Source organism: Olea europaea, chromosome 4, assembly GCF_002742605.1.
Source record: "Olea europaea var. sylvestris chromosome 4, O_europaea_v1, whole genome shotgun sequence".
Classification (NCBI taxonomy): domain Eukaryota; kingdom Viridiplantae; phylum Streptophyta; class Magnoliopsida; order Lamiales; family Oleaceae; genus Olea; species Olea europaea.
The window spans coordinates 3,402,450-3,415,996 of NC_036240.1; the positions used below are offsets into that span (position 1 = coordinate 3,402,450).

The window sequence follows — 13,547 nt, forward strand, 5'->3', positions numbered from 1 at the left end:
TTGTTTATTTATATTTTCCCCCCCCCCCCCCCTTTTTTTGTCTTTTCTTTTAAGTTGTGGATTATATGGAATATGTGGATACTAAGTGAAACCTAATTGCAGATCCTATAAAAGTAAGAATAAAAAGTATATTTGACCATTTAAGATTATAATTTAAAATTTGTCAAGTATAGTCAAAGCTCACAGAGAGTCTCCAATAATGTGCAATTTCTAGATCTAATTTTCCAAAGATTTTGGCAAAAAGATATTTCAAGGTTTCAAAATATTATTAAAAATAAAAAGAATTAGGAAACCTTTTTGGAGTTTATGAAACGCTTTCTAGCTAGAGTTTTCAAAAAGTTCCGATTTTCAAAACATGTCCGAAATAATTCTTTGAAGTTTTCGTGCAACCTATCCAACCAAACACAAAAGTATGAACCAAGAAAAGAATAGTAAATTCATTTTTTTTTCCTCAAAAAGAAAAAAGAGCAGCAGACTACAAAATTCTATTCGATTTATACAACTTTACATCTGCCAAGTTGCTGATTTCTTGATCTGACAAGTTATGGAACTTGAAGTTTAAACATAAACAAGAAGAAACTGGCTCCAGACAGTCATCAAATTGTAGGTGGGATCTGGAAAATTTTTAATCTTTGATCAAATTCAAACAAGTAATATAAGTTTCTTGAAAAATATTAGCATTTAAGCTAGTTGTGGTAGGTAATATAAGTTTTATTAAGAACTATATTGACCTTGATCTTAAGGTATGCTAGATACGAAGTATCCCAAACAGAAAAAAAAAATAATAATGATAAATAAAGCTTTCTTAATGCCTTCTTGACACCAGAAAAATCAAACTATTTAGGACACGTTTAGTACCTAGTACCGTACAACAAGATCACATTCAACACCGCTGATTCCAGCATACCTTGCACTCAATATATACAAAGATTAGAATTAACGGGGAGCTAAGGGCGAAGGGTTGTCGTCTGAGCAACCTTCATCAAAGTTTTGAGAGTAGCTTTGAGCATCGTAGTTGTATCGTATTGTGTTGCTTTTCCTCCTCAGAAGTTTACTCCATGGTGATTTGAACCTCCAAATTAACAATCTTGCATAATATGATCCATGACAACAATTTTCCTGCAATCTTTTCTGAAAACTAATCAATTTAATTGCAGAACTACTGCACATAATTTTCCTTCTCAATTTCTGTATCTGAATCTTCAAGCTTGCAAGATGTGAAAATTTCATGGTTGAACCATCAAGGGCCATTCATTGAATAGCGGCAGAAGAAAGAGTTTTTGGCAATTTAATACGAGAAAATATGTGGGAGATGCCTTGTAAAAGTGCTGATATTCTAATAGCAGAATAACTGATTTTTGGACGTCACTTCACTTCTCAAGTAAGAAAATGATTCATATAGTCAACCCAAATTTATCTGGAACAAAACTTGTTATTGCTCGTTGGACGTAAAATTTAAGTCCATTACAAGTGGCCAAGATTTTTTATTCAAGATAATGCCCGAATCGTGTAGTTTTTATTATTAAAACAGTGACAAAGTTTTTTGATCCAATATAAAGGAGGAATAAGAATGACTGATATTGGGTGTTATTTTATTTTCGAACGGAATTGTAAAAAAAAAAAAAAAATTTGATTTATGCCGTTTATTCATGTTAAAAAATTCGGCCTTTATTGAAGTGTTCACATCCACTAGAAAATAATCTGTCAACACAAATTTGATGCCTGTGGGACCTGATATGGTCCTCTTCTGAAGATATGAAAGAAACTTATCCTTGTGCTGTAACATCAATGGGGCTGTGATAACATATTTTGTCTATATCGATTATCAGACTCCAAAATTATGATCTGCTTTTTATTTCATCCTTTTATATATTGGATTATTCTCCTTGTATATAATGGGATTCATAAGGATGTCCATTATGGATCCCATTATGTACGCCTAACAACGTCCTTATTTATTCTCTATGAATTTTTACTCGTCTAGAAATATCTTCTCAAAAATCCCTCAAGTCCATCCAATAGAGTTGAGAACTGCACCAAAAAACTCGTTTTCGAGTCCCACATGAACATATTTGGCGTTTAGTGCTCGAGAGCACTGTAAAGTAATGACAGAGATCTGAAATTCTTCCGAGTTCCATTGACAGATCAATTCAATATATCAAACGTCTTATAAAACAATAAAGAAAATATATCTTCCTTTGGAAGCATGTTGATTCAAAATGGTCCCTGGACAAGAGAATCAGACTCGTATGGTTTAAAAGCACGAAGTAAAGGGGTCGGTCACCAAGTCATTGAAATTACACTAAACCACGGAAAAAAGTTGAAAGAATCGATACCAAGTCACCAACCATTTATCATAGTATCAAACAAAACCCGACCGCCCCCCAGGGCACATCCTAACTGGCAAACATGATGGCACTTCAAGACTGGCAGATCAGAGGTCGTGAGTTCGATTTCTGAAAAGCTCTTGGAAGGCAAATATTCTCCTGGAAGGCGAGATTTATCCTGGAAGGCAAGGTGCAAAGATGGAAAAAACGACTTGCTTGGCACTTTGGCAAATCAGTTGGGGGGACTCTTGAGTACTGGTCAGTTTGGGGCACAACCTGCGGTTTAATATGTCTGCAGCTTGAGGGGCCAAGGTGTAGACTCTAGAATTTAGTCACTGTAAGGTGAATACCTGGATAAAATAAAAATAAAAATAAAAATAAAAATAAATAAAAAAGCCCGACCAAAGCATCAGGTCACTGGTGAAGCGATGCAATTCTTGTAGGGATAAATTCATTACCCACAAACTACACAAATTCAATATGCTCTCCGAAGTGAATAGCCCAAGAATAGACACAAATACAAAACATAAATACATAGCAAAACTTTTCTAAATTCATATATGTAATATCTATATTAATGAACTAAAAAAACATCCATAGAAAATAGAAAACCGGTACACAATCTTACTTTCCAAAAAAATGGAACTTGTTTAGTATACATTGTAACGCCCCGACCCACAAGGACCGGAACGTCGCTAAAATTATTGTACTTTTAGCCGTAAACTAAAAAAAATAGCTAAACTTTTAGAGAAAATTATAAAGATTTAATTTAATAATACTTTTTTTAAAAGAACAATAAATGACAACATAACTCAATACAAAAGAAACTAATTCCTAATGTCTTCAGGTGACCTCCATGCATAAATACATTTTTGTTACGTGAAATTCTAGGCAAAAATTTAAAAATAAATGTTGTTGTTTGACTTCCCATTTTTGCACAGCAAGTTTTAAAGTAAACTCGTTTACATAGTAATATAGGTCGAAACTTTAAGAGAAAGTAGGGAACTTCTCATAATATAACATATCCAAAATTCAGCTTTGGTCGGCGACATATGAGATGTTAAAAGATTTTTCAAAACCTTGCAGCGACTCGATTCGGGAAGTAATCCAACGCAGCATACTTAAGGTAGCATATAAAATTCCATAGATATTGGATTGACATGATTTTGAGTTTATTCAGTAGCTAATCCATGAGGCTATTAAATTCCACTGGTTTTGTCCAAAAATCCCAAGTAACGATTGAGTTACGAATTTTTAAGTTCAATGGCAGAAACTGGAATTTTCAGAAAACGGCAACACTATATTTACTTAAAGTGACATATAAAATTTTGCCGACATCGGATTGACATGATTCTAAGTTTATTCAATAGCTAACTTATGAGAACAAATTAGTTATGAATTTTTTAAAATCTGAGCATAAACTGAAATTTCTAAGAAAACAATAACATTAACTAGTTGACATTTTTTTTTTAAGACGGTGTTTCGTAAGTAAATTCTAGAGCACATATATATATATTTTTAAACATAACATATTCATAAGAAAATGTTCGTAGAAATAGTTTCATATACAATGTCCATAGAAAAGTAATTAATAGAAAATGCAAATATTTCATAATCAATTTAAAGTTGTTAATTCATCGGCTTTTCCATTTCAAATTGCATCTTCAACCACCATCATCCGCGCCCCCAACAAAAGAACAAAATCAACCTGTAAGAAAGGATTTAACCCATGAGTTTGAAACTCAATAGATATCATCGGTACATTTCGTAATCAAATTAGAAAATTCAAACTATGGATTCATACTGTCGCACGTAGATGGATTTTCGGTAAAATCAGATATCTATAGCATTATCATAACACGTAGAGCCGGAGAATGATCATTCAAACTATAGTAGTGCCGAAGCACCGTACTCGGAGGTACCATTTCATTCAACTTTTAACGAAAAATCAAATTTGAAAACGAAATAACACTTGCACCTCAACCTACCTTGAATTTTCTTGGATATCAAAGAACAAATGTGTAGAAAGACTTTCTTGTTCTCACCCTTGTTATTCCCTTAACTTAAATTGAAATAAAATATGTTTTTTGAGAGAAAATAAAATGAAATTCGGATTTAAGGAAGGATGTAGTGAAAAAGTGACCTTCCACTTCTTGTAACATTTCTTTTTTAATGAAAAACTAAATGAGGGAGTTGTATTATCAAAAAGTTTGTTAAATTGGATCTTTAACTAAGAATATGAAGAGTTTTTAAGCCTAAAAAAATTTATAAAAAAGTTTTTATAAAAACATCTACATGGTGATTCGAACCTGGGTTGCCTATATGAAATACCATGTAGATGACCATTGGAGCAACCCAATTATTCATTAAATCTTTGTAATTAAATTTACTTAAACTTAATCTCTTAAATTGTTGGGCTTTTAATTAATTTATGGCTTGGGCTTTCAAAATCTTAAATGGTTTGAGCTTCCACAACTCGTTTCTTGAATGAGATAGGCTCGTGGTGCTAGATCATCACAACATAATAGCCTAATTTCATTTTATTTCTCGGGCTTCTACATCCCTTACAAAATTTTGTCCTTGAAATTTATCTTATGAATTGACAAAGAGTGTCGGATATTTGTCTTTAACTTCTTCTTCTTCTTCCTAAGTAGTTTCTTCGACTCCATGATTATTCCATTGCACCTTGACCAGTTAAATCTCCTTATTCCGTAATTTATGTACCCTTCAATCCAGTATTCTAATCGGTAATTCCTCATGAGATAAATCTTTACGTACATCTAGGGATTGATAATTGACCACGTGATCAGGATCATGCATATACTTCTTGATCATCGATATGTGAAATACGTTGTGAACTGCTGATAGTTCTGGCGGCAAAGCTAATCGATAAGCCACACTTCCGACACTATCAAGTATTTCAAAAGGTCTGATATAACGAGGTCGTAGCTTGCCTTTCTTGCCAAACCTAAGTACACCCTTTATTGGTGCCACTTTTAAAAAGACTTTATCTCCAACTTGAAACTCCAAGTCCTTTCGTCTGATATCTGCATAGCTCTTTTGTCTGTCTTGCACTGCCTTTATCCTATTGCGGATCTTATCAATGGCTTCTACTGTCCTTTCAATGATCTTTAGTCCCAAAACTCCCTTTTCTCCGACTTCATCCCAATGAACAAGTGATTTATATCTTCTACCATAGAGAGCTTCATACGGTGCCATTTCAATAGTTGCTTAGAAACTGTTATTATATGCAAATTTCACCAAAGGTAAATAGGATTCCCAATTGCCTCCTAGATCCAAAACACGGGCTCTTAACATATCTTCCAAAATCTGGATGGTTCTTTCAGATTGACCATCGGATTGAGGGTGATATGCCGTACTGAAATTCAATTTCATTCCCATAGCCACTTGCAAGCTCTTCCAAAACTTAGATGTAAATCTCGAATCTCTGTTAGACACAATGGATACGGGGGTACCATGCAATCTTACGATCTCTTTAATGTACAACCGTGCCAACTGATCTAGACTGAATGTCATTTTCACCAGAAGAAAATGAGCGGATTTCGTTAGACGGTCCACTATTACCCATATAGCATTGTGCCCTCCTGCTGATCTCGAAAATCCTACCACAAAGTCCATTGCGATATTCTCCCACTTCCATTCTGGTATATCCAATGGATTTAACAACCCTGCCAGTTTTTTATGTTCTACTTTAACTTGTTGACACACAATGCATTTTGCCACAAATGGACCTATACTTATTTTCATATTCCTCCACCAAAATGTATCTCGAATGTCTCGATACATTTTCGTACCGCCAGGATGTGCAGTGTATGGAGTGATATGAGCCTCCTCCAATATCTTCTTCCTCAAAACTTCATCCTTAGGTACACAAATCCTTCCTTTAAACATCAGAGCCTTATCCGAAGCTATTCTAAAGTCCTTTCTCTTATCAGTACCAATCTCGTTAGAGATCTTTTGCAAGATTGGGTCTTACCTTGTGCCTCAATGATCCGATCTCTAAGAGTAGGTCGAACCACCAAAGTTGATAAACGGGTGGTGACTTGCTTTGGTGTGGCAACCATTTCAATTCGTAAATTCTCCAAGTCCTTGATCAACTCCAACTGAGTAGTAGGTAATGACGCCAATCGTCCCACTGACATTCTACTTAGCGCATCGGCAACAACATTAGCCTTACCAGGATAGTAATGGATAGTACAATCATAATCATTTACAAGTTCCAACCATCGTCTCTATCTCATATTCAATTCCTTTTGTGTGAAGAAATATTTGAGACTTTTATGATCCGTGTAAATGTCGCACTTCCCTCTATATAAGTAATTGCGCCATATCTTTAGAGCATGTACTACTGCAACAAGTTCTAGATCATGCGTCGGGTAATCCAGTTCATGTTGCTTCAATTGCCTTGATGCATAGGGAATCACTTTTTCGTGCTGTGTCAGTACACATCCTAAACCTTGTTGGGATGCATCACTATATATAACAAATCCTTCCGAACCTTCGGGTATAGTTAACACGGGTGCTGAAATCAATCGTCGTTTTAGCTCCTGAAAGCTCTGCGCACACTTATCTATCCATTGAAACTTTACTCCTTTCCTTGTCAATTGTGTCATTGGTCCAGCTATTTTGGAAAATCCTTCTATAAATCTTCGATAGTACCCGGCCAATCCCAGAAAACTTCGAACTTCACCCACGTTAGTTGGTGTATTCCAATTAGTTACTGCTTCCACTTTTACTGGATCCACCTCAATTCATTGGGCAGTAACCACGTGACCGAGGAATCCAACTTGTTCAAACCAAAATTCACACTTTTTAAATTTGGCGTATAACCTTTCCTTACGCAGTGTTTCTAATGCCATTCTAAGATGCTCTTCATGTTGATCTTTACTCTTGGAGTATATCAAGATGTCATCAATGAAGACTATGATAAATTGATCCAAATACTAATGAAATACACGATTCATTAAATCCATGAACACTGCCGGAGCATTTATCAGCCCAAAAGGCATAACTGTGAACTCGTAATGTCTATAACGAGTCCGAAAAGCTATCTTGGGTATGTCACTTGCCTTAACCTTCAACTGATGGTATCCAAATCGTAAGTCGATCTTGGAAAATACCTTAGCCCCTTTCAATTGGTCAAATAAATCCTCGATTCTCGGGAGATGATATTTATTCTTGATGGTCAAACGGTTCAACTCCCGATAGTCAATACACATCCTCATACTTCCATTTTTATTCTTTACGAACAATATTGGTGCGCCCCAAGGAGACACACTTGGTCGAATAAAGCCACAATCCAACAATTCTTGTAATTGAAATTTTAACTCCTGAAATTCCTTTGGAGCCATTCTGTATGGAGCTTTAGATACTGGTGCCGCTCCGGGAACCAAATCTATTGTGAACTCCACTTGTCTATCTGGTGGAGTACCAGGTAGTTCTTTTGGAAACACATCTATAAACTCTTGTACCACTGGTATGTCCTCCATCTTTATTGTCGTCTGTTTTTCTCCTGAGATGTTAACTAGAAACCCTTGGTACGTTTCTTTTCTCATCATTTTCTCAGCTTGCAAGGCCGATACTAGTTGGAGATGGGGTTTGGTCTTTATTCCGAGGAAAGAGAATTGCTCTTCTCCTGATTTCTGAAAAGACACTTCCTTCTCTCTACAACGAATGGTTGCATAATTACATCCCAACCAATCCATACCCAAAATCACATCGAATTCTTTTATCTCTATCATATACAAATTAGCTTCTAATGTTTTTCCTTCGATTTCAAGATTTACCGACCTAGCTAACTGATATGCATTTAATGTTCTACCTGAGGGGACGCTAACTTCTAGTGTACTTTCTGACTTCTCACAAGTAATACTAGATTTAGCAATGAGAGACGTTGATACAAGAGTGAATAGCTCCTGAATCAAACAGTACATAAGCAGGTGTATTGAATATCAGTAAAATACCTGTTATTACGTTTGAGTTTTCCTCTGCATCGTTCTGAGTCAGTGTAAAGACTCGTGTCTTTCCCCTTTTGTTCTGATCACTGTTATCATCCTTCTTTTGAGTGGACATAGGATAATCCTTAGCAAAATGTCCTAGCTTACCGCACCGAAAACAGGCATTCTTCCCATACAAGTATTCACCACGATAAGACTTACCACACTTCAGACAAGGCGCAACTGTAGCTACTATGGCCTTGCTGGCACTAGATCTGATATTAGCCTTCTTATTTTGCCATTTGCCCTTTCCTTTGTCTCGACCATTCCACTTCCTCTTTCCAATATGCCCTCTATCTTGCTGGTTGTACAATTGACGGTGTTGCTCCACATTAGCCTTCTGATACCAAATAGCGTGAGCTCATTCCAACATCTCACGATATGATGTGAAACAATGTGACATAAGGGTCATGCTTAGGTCTGGGTTTAATCCTTGCTCGAACGTTCTAGTCTGCTTAATTTTCGTGTCAACCAGGTGTGGAGCATATCTTAAGAGTTGATCGAACTTTCGTTCGTAATCAGTCAGGGACATATTACCCTGTATGAGCTGAAGGAATTCGCTTTCCTTGAAATCTCTTAGAGACTGAGGAAAATACTTTTCCATTACTTCCTTTTTAAATTGTTCCCAAGTTAACGCCAACTGCTGTTCCGGAGTCCTAGTTTGGGACATTGAATCCCACCAATGACTTGCATCACTGGTTAACATAAACTCCACACACTGGACCTTTTGGGCGTTAGTGCAATCGATAAGTCGAAAAATTCGCTCTAACTTACGAAGCTACTCTTCAACTACTAGTGGACCAGATGCTCCATCGAAGGAAAGGGGCTTATGCCTTCGAAATAACTCAACTACCGAGGCATGAGTCGGGAGAGTAATAGGAGTTGGCGATGTAGGTGGAGCTGGGTTCTGATTCAACCTGCCAAGATCTTGAACCGCTCGTAGGAGATCCCTTATCAAATTATTCTGATTTACACGAGACATTTCCCTAGAAATAAGATATAATATCTCACATTAACTTCTTTTTCCAAAACCAGGATTAAAATAGGGAAATATTTTCAGCTCGAACCAGAATTGATTTTTTTTTATTAAGAGTACTCCTTGAAATCAGGATATACAATAGTTCGACGACATTTACTTCCATAACATTAAGGAAAAGATAACACAAGGAAAATGAACCTAATTTCTAATCCCTTTGAATCTTGCGAATCTTCTTTGGTGGAGCTTCATCTTCGGAGGAGTCTTCTGCCTCAAGCCCCGACTCTAGGTCTATCTCAACCTGTGGCTCATGCTCATGTTCATTCTCTAATTCCAACCCAAAGTCATTCTCATGCTCCCACTCTGGGTCCGATTCAATTTGAGGTTCTGGCTCAGGCTCGGGCTCAATTACTATCTACGGTTGAGGTTCTAACCCTTACTCCACCTGTCTAGAAGGATCTGACAATATATACCGAATTCAATTGCATTTGGGTGCTCTGGAGGGTTACCTTCTAGCATCTCATCCCTAAACATGACTCTCATGTTTCCCCATTGAAGTGAAAGTGAGTGTATGAGGTTATTTACAGCCTCGATATGCGTGATCTCCAGTCCTGCATCTATCGCCGCCATACATCTCTCATAAATGTTATATATGTGTTCAACAAGCGGACGAGACGGGTCGGTCACGTAGTTCTCATAGGATTGAATGATAGACCTACAGTTCAACGCTGCTCTACAAGCCGTGACCTTTCCAGCAGTCTGATAAATTCTAACCATGTCTGTCACATAAATGTCCAATTATGTATTATCTCTGTTAGTGATATCAACTTATACATTATGCTTTTGGGGTTTCAATAAAATAGTTAATCATCTTTTCTTCGTGTATATATAAACAAAATATAACTTACATAACATATTTCATCCTAAATATCATTAGCATTTTCATAGATTCAAGCCTAAATGATTTATAAGTCATGCTCGAAAAATAAAGTGGAATATAATATTTTATTCCATACCTTGGGTTCATCGGATGAGGTCAACTGATGGATGTAAGATGTCATGGAATGCCTTAAATGTTTCATTTTCTCATCTTTTAATTATTATATTTTTTATAAAAAAAAATACGCTAAGTCTACAGAATCAACTAAACTCATGCTCTAATACCACGCTATAACGTCCCGACATGCAAGGATCGGAACGTCACTAGATTTATTGTACTTTTAGCAGTAAACTAAAAAAAATAGTTAAACTTTTAGAGGAAATTATAAAGATTTAATTTAAGAATATTTTTTTTAAAAGAACAATAAATGACAACATAACTCAATACAAAAGAAACTAATTCCTAATGTCTTCAGGTGACCTCCATGCATAAATACATTTTTGTTACGTGAAATTCTAGGCAAAAATTTAAAAATAAATGTTGTTGTTTGACTTCCCATTTTTGCACAGCAAGTTTTAAAGTAAACTCGTTTACATAGTAATATAGGTCGAAACTTCACAAAACTTTAAGAGAAAGTAGGGAACTTCTCATAATATAACATATCCAAAATTCAGCTTTCGTCGGCGACATATGAGATGTTAAAATATTTTTCAAAACCTCACAGCGACTCGATTTGGGAAGTAATCCAGCGCAGCATACTTAAGGTAGCATATAAAATTTCATAGATATTGGATTGACATGATTTTGAGTTTATTCAGTAGCTAATCCATGAGGCTATTAAATTCCACTGGTTCTGTCCAAAAATCCCAAGTAACAATTGAGTTACAAATTTTTAAATTCAATGGCAGAAACTGGAATTTTCAGAAAACAACAACACTTTGTTTACTTAAAGTGACATATAAAATTTTACCGACATCGGATTGACATGATTCTAAGTTTATTCAGTAGCTAACTTATGAGGCTATCAAAAAACATTAGCTTTGTTCAAAAATTCGAAGTAACAAATTAGTTATGAATTTTTTAAAATCTAAGCAGAAACTGAAATTTCTAAGAAAAAAATAACATTAACTAGTTGACATTTTTTTTTTAAGACGGTGTTTCGTAAGTAAATTCTAGATATATATATATATATATATATAAACATAACATATTCATAAGAAAATGTTCGTAGAAATTATTTCATATACGATGTCCATAGAAAAGTAATTAATAGGAAACGCAAATATTTCATAATCAATTTAAAGTTGTTAATTCACCGGCTTTTCGATTTCAAATTGCATTTTCAACCACCATCATCCGCGCCCCCAACAAAAGAACAAAATCAACCTGTAAGAAAGGATTTAACTCATGAGTTTTAAACTCAATAGATATTATCGGTGCATTTCGTTATCAAATTAGAAAATTCGAACCATGGATTCATACCGTCGCAAGTAGATGAATTTCTGGTAAAATCCGATATCTATAGCATTATCATAACAGGTAGAGCCGGAGAATGATCATTCAAACTATAGTAGTGCCGAAGCACCGTACCCGGAGGTACCATTTCATTCAACTTTTAACGAAAAATCAAATTTGAAAACGAAATAACACTTGCACCTCAACCTACCTTGAATTTTCTTAGATATCAAAGAACAAATGTGTAGAAAGCATTTCTTCTTCTCACCCTTGTTATTCCCTTAGCTTAAATTGACATAAAATATGTTTTTTTGAGAGAAAATAAGATGAAATTCGGATTTAAGGAAAAATGTAGTGAAAAAGTGACATTCCACTTCTTGTAACTTTTCTTTTTAATGAAAAACAAAATGGGGGGAGTTGTATTATCATAAAGTTTGAATTGGATCTTTGACTAAGAATTTGAAGAGTTTTTAAGCCTAAAAAGAATTCATAAAAAAGTTTTTATAAAAACATCTACATGGTGATTCGGACCTAGGTTGCCTATATGAAATACCATGTAGATGACCAGTGGGGCAACCCAGTTATTCATTAAATCTTTGTAATCAAATTTATTTAAATTTAATCTTTTAAATTGTTGGACTTTTAATAAATTTATGACTTGGGCTTTCAAAATCTTAAAAGGTTTGAGCTTCCATAACTCGTTTTTTGAATGTGATAGGCTCGTGGTGCTAGATCATCACAACATAATAGCTTAAGTTCATTTTATTTCTCGAACTTCTACATACACGTCTTGAATTCTTAAAGGAATCACGCGAATTTCTCGAAAAATGAAAATCCCAGACCACTTTAAACTTCTACGTCTAAACAATGGCATTGGCAGCACTGGCAATCCTAGGCCAAAGATCGGCATACTCTTTTCCAATTGGGCCAGTGATGGCAGAACCTAAAAACACCGATTTGAAAGAATAAACAATAAGAAACACAGACAGAACGACAAATTTCAAATGAGGATTGTGCCTCTGGAAATAACCAAAATCAGCATTTCACCATCTATTTTTAAAAATTGAGTATTACCTTTCATCTCACCCTTGGGATTCACAATAACCCCAGCATTATCTGTAGATCAGATGAGAACAATTATGAGAAAAGTTAAGAATTTCAGAAGTAATGTAAACAGAGAAAAAAAATATAGCCTTTGTTTAAGTCTCATTCTTTTTATAAGAATGCATTTTTGAATACTGTATTAATGAAAAATGTATGGTTAAAAAATAAGAAAAAATTTGAATTTATATTTAATATTATTTTATTGAAGAAAGTGTGGTTGAAATGATATCAAAACACTATTTAAAAATGTATTTTTTGAAAAGAATGGAGCTCAAACAGGGGCATGGCATCTGAAGAAGAGAAGTTCAATTTCATCCACACAAGAAGGGCATACTTGGCATGGCTTTTCCTTTTGCCTTGTGCAGAAGAGCTTCCTGACAAAGCTACTTTAATTTTTGTTAAGAAACTAATTTCTCTAAATGCTTCCTGTTCAAAAGTCCAAGCAAATTTTAAGTTCAAAAGCTCCATTTAGCTTCCCAAAAGCCATCGCAAGTGGGCCGAAGAAGAGAACTATTCTTCTAAAAATCCAGATTATTGGCATATAATCTGCCTCTTCTATGTCGAGGATGATGAAGTCAGTTGGAAAAATAAACTTCCCTGCCTTGATAAGCACGTCTTTGACTATTCCGTAAGGTTGTTTTAGTGATCGGTCCACTAGCTGAAGGATAATAGATGACGCCTTAGGAGCTCCTAATCCCAATTTCCTGTAAAGAGGTAAGGGAATTAAATTAATACTCGCTCCTGAATCAATTAAACAATTTATATCATTTAGATTTCCTATGGAGCAA

At 35.2% G+C, this 13,547-nt stretch overlaps 1 pseudogene; it reads right to left on the reverse strand.

The window, feature by feature from the left end:
- Positions 1-12,515: 12,515 nt before the first annotated feature.
- LOC111392478 overlaps positions 12,516-13,547 on the reverse strand; it is a 5,220-nt pseudogene continuing 4,188 nt past the window's right edge.